This window comes from Octopus bimaculoides, chromosome 25 (assembly GCF_001194135.2).
Source record: "Octopus bimaculoides isolate UCB-OBI-ISO-001 chromosome 25, ASM119413v2, whole genome shotgun sequence".
In the NCBI taxonomy this organism is placed as follows: domain Eukaryota; kingdom Metazoa; phylum Mollusca; class Cephalopoda; order Octopoda; family Octopodidae; genus Octopus; species Octopus bimaculoides.
The window spans coordinates 12,426,995-12,434,691 of NC_069005.1; the positions used below are offsets into that span (position 1 = coordinate 12,426,995).

The 7,697-nt window shown below is 36.7% G+C and overlaps 2 long non-coding RNA genes across 3 annotated transcripts in view; one reads left to right on the plus strand and one right to left on the minus strand.

Moving 5' to 3' along the window:
• The window catches only part of LOC106870536 (uncharacterized), a 12,484-nt gene extending 8,582 nt beyond the window's left edge, over positions 1-3,902 (minus strand). For both annotated transcript variants that reach the window (XR_001409535.1, XR_001409536.2), the window contains exon 1: positions 1,895-3,902. This is a non-coding gene — a long non-coding RNA (uncharacterized LOC106870536). The remainder of the gene's footprint in view (positions 1-1,894) is intronic.
• A 103-nt stretch (positions 3,903-4,005) lies between these two features.
• Positions 4,006-7,697, plus strand: part of LOC128250799 (uncharacterized) — a 20,087-nt gene continuing 16,395 nt past the window's right edge. The window contains exon 1 of the long non-coding RNA XR_008266781.1: positions 4,006-4,359. This is a non-coding gene — a long non-coding RNA (uncharacterized LOC128250799). The remainder of the gene's footprint in view (positions 4,360-7,697) is intronic.

A 7,697-nucleotide genomic window follows, 5' to 3' on the forward strand; every position in this document is an offset into this window, starting at 1 on the left:
CCCTTCTCGGTTGCGGTTGAGCTTTTTCCCTTTACCAAGCCACTGTTTACGACGTTTAACATTTCGATAGAAGATCCATTTTTCGTTACCAGTCACAAGTCCATCCAAAAAGGTTGAAATGAGTTCGCGGGAATGGAGAGAAGAGCAGATGTCAACTCGGAATTTGCGGATGCTTTCGGAAAATTCATGAGGCACCCGTTTTCCAAGTTCAGGAACATTTCCAAGTTGTTGAAGATGACGATGAACTGTTGCATGGTTTGAACTAAGCTTTATTGCCAATTTGTAAACTGACGATGCAGGATTTTCTTCAAGTAATGTCTCAAGGAGCTTATCATCAAACTCCACTGGACGCCTTGTTTGATCTTCATCTTCAAGGCTGCAATCTCCCCTTCTGAATTTTCCAAACCATCTTCTGCAAGTTCTTTCATTCAAGCATTCTTTCCCATAAACTGAGTGTATGTTTCGAATCGCTTCGGTTGTAGAGTTTCCTTTGTTTGTACTCATAAAGCATTATGTGCCTCAAATGCTCTAACATCGAAGTATCCAGAGAAATTTTAATTTTATTATTCTGTAAAATAATATTTAATTAGTTTAAATGTACGCAAATGCATAAAAATAATTTTTAATTCCATTAGAATTCTAAAATACTATTAAATTTCATTCAACTTTAAAAAAGGTAAAATCGGACAGAACTTATGAGATGACCTGATATATGTGTGTATATATATATGTGTGTGTGTGTATGTGTGTGTGTGTGTGTGTGTGTGTCCAAAGTGAGTAGTTCGAAAATTTCTATTAAAGATGTAATTAGTAACAAAACTCAAAAGTAATGTTTGTACCACTTCAACATGGCTTTTCCGTAGGGAACTACATTACTACCATTTTTTTAACCCAAGGAGGACATCTCCTCCAGCTGGCAAACGACACAAGCTGTGTCCGTTATATTGCCGGTATCTCTCTCTCTCTCTCTCTCTCTCTCTCTCTCTCTCTCTCTCTCTCTCTCTCTCTCTCTCTCTCTCTCTGTATATATATATATCTATGTCTGTATGTGTATATATATATATATATATGTATGTGTGTGTGTGTATGTATGTATCTATGCCTGTATCTACGCATGTATACATGTATATACATATATACACGTGAATAACGAACATAGTGCGTGTGTTTATTTGGCAAACAAAATGATCATTCTGCAATATAATAATATTAATGTGTGTGTGTGTGTGTGTGTTTATTGTGTGTTTGTATATATACATATATTGAGTGTGTGCGCGCGATCGCTAGACTGTGTTCAAAACCCTAATCGCTAAACCACGTGCCTTCAGAGGAAGGCGAACTATTAGAAACACACACACACACACACACACACACACACACACATACACACACACACACGCACACACATACACACACACACACACAGACACACATATACATACATACATATGTTAGAGTGTATCTGTGCGTATGTGTGTACATAAGCATGTATGTATGCATGCATGCAAGCGTGTGTGTATGTATGTGTGAATGGTGGGAGTGTTTGCGATTTTGTATGTCTTGCCACCACATGGTAACCGATACTGGCTTCGGTAAAGGAGACCTATTGATATATATATAGAGAGAGAGAGAGGGGGACCTGACAATATATTTTGAGGTCGATATTCTTTCGTCTCAACCCTTCGAGCGGTGCTCCGGCATGGCTTCGTTTTGTTTGAAACTCATGTCGCTCAGTCTTTTTGCTTGTTGGAGACGATTTGATCCGCATGAATTTTTGGGCCCGAACCTGAGGAGTAATCCATCACTGTGGAGTGATTCCTGGCCAAGCTTGTATTACATCAAAATGTCACCCTGTGTGCTATTTTTTTTCCTCCTTCATTCAAACAATACATACGTGTCTGATGGACGGTTAGCTCACTAACGTCTTACATTATTTTGCTGAAAACACATTTTGCCTTCATTGTCGCTTCATTATTTTCATTGGGCTATAGACGGCGAGCTGGGAGAATCGTTAGTACACCGGATAAAAAACGTAGCGGCATTTCGTCCGTCATTACACCCCGAGTCCAAATGCTAACAAGGTCGAGTTTGACTTCCATCCTTTTGGAATCGATAAAATAAGTATCAATCTAGCACTGGGTTCAAAATAATCGGCGTACCCCATCTTGCATATAGTAGAAAGGAAAGGTGCTCCGATCTACGTAATCGATTAGCTCCATCCCCTTAAAATTGCTGGCTTTTGTGCCAAAATTAGACAGAGTTATTTTCATGAGCCTAGTAAAGGCGGCGATGTAGTAGAACTATTAGTGCTTTGGATAAAATGCCCAGCGAACTTTCTTCCGAATCTTTACGTTTTGAGCTCTAATACCTCCGAGGACAACTTTGACTTTGAACAGGAATCGATGATTTCGACATCTCACTCCCAATATAATTTGAGACCATTATTTCCTTGGGCATTATTCCTTAATATCTTCCATTTGGGCATCTCATTCTATTCTTTCTCTTGACATCCCCTAGTCAACATCTTAGAAGAAGAACAAATTTCACACAGCAGGATGCTGGGTTTACTCACATTTTCTGCCGTCTTTCCGTGATTTTAAATTATCTTCCAGTATTCGGTAAACTATTCTTTCTTGTCTTCTAGTTTAGTTTCCGATTGGCACTGATTGACTATAACTCGGATATTCTGCGATACATTCACACTGATGTTCCTGAGGCCATTATATAATGTCACGTTGTTCAATATGAAACTCTCGTCCATTTGACCCAGCTACGGTTGATCATATCCCGATTTGCATCCCAGCAGTAAAAGGCCTCAGTAATTGAGTATCTTTCCTTCAATACAGAGTTTTATATCTGATAACCCCGTTTCAGCATCTATAAATGTTATGTACATGCATTGGTTTGTATGCGTGTGTTTGTCTGTGCTGTTTAGTGGAAGAAGTTTGGTGATGTGGGGTTCGTCTGGTGTAATTAGTATAATATATTATAATATACCTCCATCAAGTTTTGTTCATGATTAACGCCAGGCTTTCAGATATCAAAGCAATAATTTCCTAAACTTGATAGTTATTGTTCACATTGTCATCTCTTTCTGGCCTCGATTCTCTACGTTTCACTCCTTATCCCCCTACCCAGATCTTATGACCGAAGAAGAAAAGATTCGTCTCTTTAGACGACAAACATTTTTTTACATGTGAACTAGAGTTGTGATATTTCTATTCTCGGAACTTAAATAATCTTCAGATTATAAACGCATATCTTGTTATCTTTAACAAGCTTTATGTGTCTACGTTCTTTTAACCGTTATCTTTTCACCACATTATTTTTGTGGCTGCTATGCGTTATTTCCTTCATTATTTTAGTTGCTGGTATCTCTTGCTATCTATTCATCTTATATCTATTGCTATAAAACTTCTCCGTCGTCTTTTAAACACCGCTTCTTGCAAACATGTCTTATGCGCTCTTGTTATTGTAATCTACATTATATTTACTGAAATTTATTATCAGTTTACTCTTAAACACTTTGCCAACGAATACTTTTAACGAATGAACCGGATTTGTCATATTTGTCATGATTGACAATTTTTTTTTTTTCCGTTTAAGCAACTGAAAGAGCTGCCTTTTCTGTAATAAGAGATCACTGTTGGTATATAGCTCGAATTATTGCAGGTTCGTTATCATCAGATTTTTCAAGTCAAACTTTCAAAAAAGCTGTATGCACTATTGAGGAATTTTCTAATTCTTCTTGGCATGTTTCAAGCGAAAATCACAATTCAACAAAATGAACTAATTCAAGGCATTCATTGAACAAATTATATAATATTGAACTAATTCATTAACAATTGATGAATAAATTACATAATTTCAATCAGGATTTGATTTGTAACGTTAACTTGATAGCTGAGAGAAGTGAAAAGTGAATATAATTTTGAAGTAGCATCTATTGATACGTCATGATCCTCTTGTTGATTATGACGTATTTATCTTAAAGAACATGTAAATTGGCTGAATCATGAAATCGTTGGTTATTCGTTAGGTTAATTAGCCCTGCACTTCTCACACTGAGTTCAAATCATGCCAATTTCAATCTTTTTAGTCATGTTGCAGTCAAAGTACCAGTTTTGCATTGGGGTAGATTTATATCTCTATCTTCTTTCCACCTGACAAAGCTGCACCTGTATTTCAAAGACGATCTAGCAAGATATGTGAAGAGTTTTTTAAAGATATAACTGTGTTAATATGGATGCACGACGGTCATGGAGGAAAAAATCTCATACTTTAAACAGAAAATTTAAGACCTGATACTTGCAGCAGAGAAAAATATAATGAACATAGACAATCCCAAATTGTATATAGGTAAGACTAACCACTACTATATATCACGAAGACAGTGATCGGATGAGTGAATGCAGCACGTATTCTGAAAAGGACTGTACGAGAAAGTGTGATAGTATCACCATATTATTTGTGGACTGGGAATAATATGGAAATTATGAATCGGAGTTGAATGTGGAGTTAATGGACCGAGACATAGTATAGAGGTGAAGCTTGTAATGACTGTTTTCTGCTGCAGTCCCTTTCACTGTCATACCAAAATGCTACTTAGGTTGTGGAATGTATTTTTCCTGGGCTGAAAATTATACCTTAACAGAATTAAGACTGTTAGGCGGCGAGTTGGCAGAAACGTTAGCACGCCGGGCGAAATGCTTAGCGGTATTTCGTCTGCCGTTACGTTCTGAGTTCAAATTCCTCCGAGGTCGACTTTATCTTTCATCCTTTCGGGGTCGATAAATTAAGTGCCAGTTACGCACTGGAATCAATGTAATCGACTTAATCCCTTTATCTGTCCTTGTTTGTCCCCTCTATGTTTAGCCCCTTGTGGGTAATAAAGAAATAAGAATTAAGATTGTTAGAAGAAAACGAATTGGGTTGGCTGTTCGATATATTAGTTAATATACAAATATGGAAATGAGAAAATAGAAATAAGCCAAAAGGAAGAACAGGCAGTGAATTTAAATAATCCTTCTCAAGTTTGGAACCAAAACATCGAATAATTATTATGGCTACGTGCCAGCTTTCCAATATAATGCGAACACGGCCAGATAATACGCTCGTTTGAAATCCCAGCATCTCTCTTCTGGCCATTTCTTCACCAAACCCCAAATCACTGCTGCATCTAATCACTCTAAGTGTTTAATTAATCAAAGTCTTACACTGATATTACTAAAATGCGCACAGTGCATTCATGTGTGAATTCCTGTTTATGATATCGATCTCGTTTAAGTATTTACGTTTACTTAGTTATCTTAGAACAAAAGAGTCGGTTTATGATGAAAGTATTGAGAGACGAATGTAAAATAGTTTCCCTGCAAACAGGAAATTGATCGCTGTAATAGCACCATGCGATCAAACAACAAATGTAAAGGTTAACTGGTCCTCCGAGGAAAGAGCAAGCTAGCAAGATCAAATTATATTGTCTATTACTGTGCAGCATTTTAGAGAGAGATTAGATTTATATCAATGAACAACGGGGTTAGGATAATACACCAACACATAAAAGCCTAAGATTTTGTCGAAAGCCACCAGAAATTTTATAGACACGGCCTTTATGGTAATATGTTAAATAGCAGAAGTAGAAATTGGCTTCTACATTTATTTGAAGCCAAAATATTGGTGTTTAACTGAAACATAAGGTAAGAGAGCCCTCAACAAAAAATTTATCATCATATACTGTTACTGTTTTCCTATGTTCTGAGTTCTAAACACTCCTGTGTGAATTCTCCTCTTCAAATATCCTAGGTTATTCAATGAAGGATTTTCAATGTACAGACTCGAAAGACATACCTGGAGTGGTAAGATCTCGCGAATGTCGACGAAATGATTCTGACGTGCCAAGCTGATTGGTTGCGTGATAGAACAGAAAATCGAGCAATCTATTAGTTAACTTATTTAAAGTTCAACTCGGTGGTTAATTATAATCTTTTTTAATATAGGCACAAGCCTGGAATTGTAGGAGAAAGAGGGTAGCCATTGCATTTTCCAGTGCTTGAATGGCATTTATTTTATCGATGTCGAAAAGTTCAAAGACAAAGTCGATTGCGGGGAAATTTGAACACAAAACGCAAAGACGGACGAAATGCCACCAAGCATTTTGTCAGGCGTACTAACAGTTCTACCAGCTTGCTAACTTGGGGATGATTGATTGTAATAAAAGAAGAGAAAATGAAAGAGTGCGTGTGTCTCTCATTGACATAACGACCTTCCCAAAATACAACAAAGTATATTGTATTTTGGCACGATAGTACATCAAGAATCTTGCGAATCAAAAAACAGAATTATGAAACATATTTTTCTTTTCCCACTAAACTCCTACTTCTCTAAAACACAATTTTGTTTTTAATCCGATTCAGTGTAAATTAACTTCCATTATTAGTGCACACCTCTTTATATTCTGTTTTCAAAATCCGCCGTGGGTTACATTGATATTTATCAATCATTAAGTGTTGGCCAAATTGATTTTATTACGATAACTTTGTGATGTCGATATTCCTTTTTTAGAAATCTCTATATACATGGTGCTGCAGCTAATGTAGCAACAGCAGTACTGCTGCTGCTATCACTACTACTACTACTACTACTACTACTACTACTACTACTACTACTACTACTACTACTACTACTACTACGGCAATTATCCAGAGTATGTATGCATGTGCGTACAATAAACCGTAAAAGTGCATTAAGAACTATATTTGTAAACACACCTGAGCCAGTGCCAGGTGAGGAAAATATAATCATTCTCATCTTAGTCATTGTATACATGGGGGTGTCAATAAAATAAAGTTTAAGCCAGGCATTCATTTTAGTTTCTCAATTAGCAAACATTGAGCACTGGATAGGAAGCTTTTCCTACTTATCACTCTGTTACAAAAGGTGGGCAGACGTGGCTTTGAATCCATGAATCTATGTCAGAAATATTAAAATGACATACAAAATACCTTGGAGTATTTACCTTTATTTCTCGAACATCTTTCAAATAGCACAGGACATTAATGTTGACATTTGGCTTTTATTTACTATGAAAGAATCAACAGGGGAGATAACCCCTCCCACAACATATATTTAGAATGGGAAGAGAGAAGTTATTCTCTTTGACAGAGAATAGAGTTAGATTGTGTGTGAAAGACAGATACATAAGTACTGTTGTTACCATTGTAACTAAAAGGTTTTGTTTAAAAAGCAAGAATTTTTAGTGCAAGTCTGTCAAGACAACGCAGCTCAGACTTCAAAACAAGAAGAATGTCGCAATATAACAGTATACATAATTATTATTTTGTTGTTTGTGTGTCCATGTATGTGTCTGTGGGTGGGTGAGGGTGTCTGTGCGTTGTTTTTTTTGAAAGACACATTCGGTGTGTGAGAGAGAGAGAGAGAGAGAGAGAGAGCGAAAGATACAATATAATTTGTTTCAAGAAAAATAGGCTGTTGAGAGAGACAGAGAAAAAGAAAGAGACAGAGAAAAAGAGAGAGACAGAGAAAAAGAGAGAGACAAAGAAAAAGAAAGAGACAGAGAAAAAGAGAGAGACAGAGAAAGAGAGAGAGAGACAGAGAAAAAGAGAGAGACAGAGAAAAAGAGAGAGACAGAGAAAAAGAGAGAGACAGAGAAAAAGAGAGAGACAGAGAGACAGAGAGAG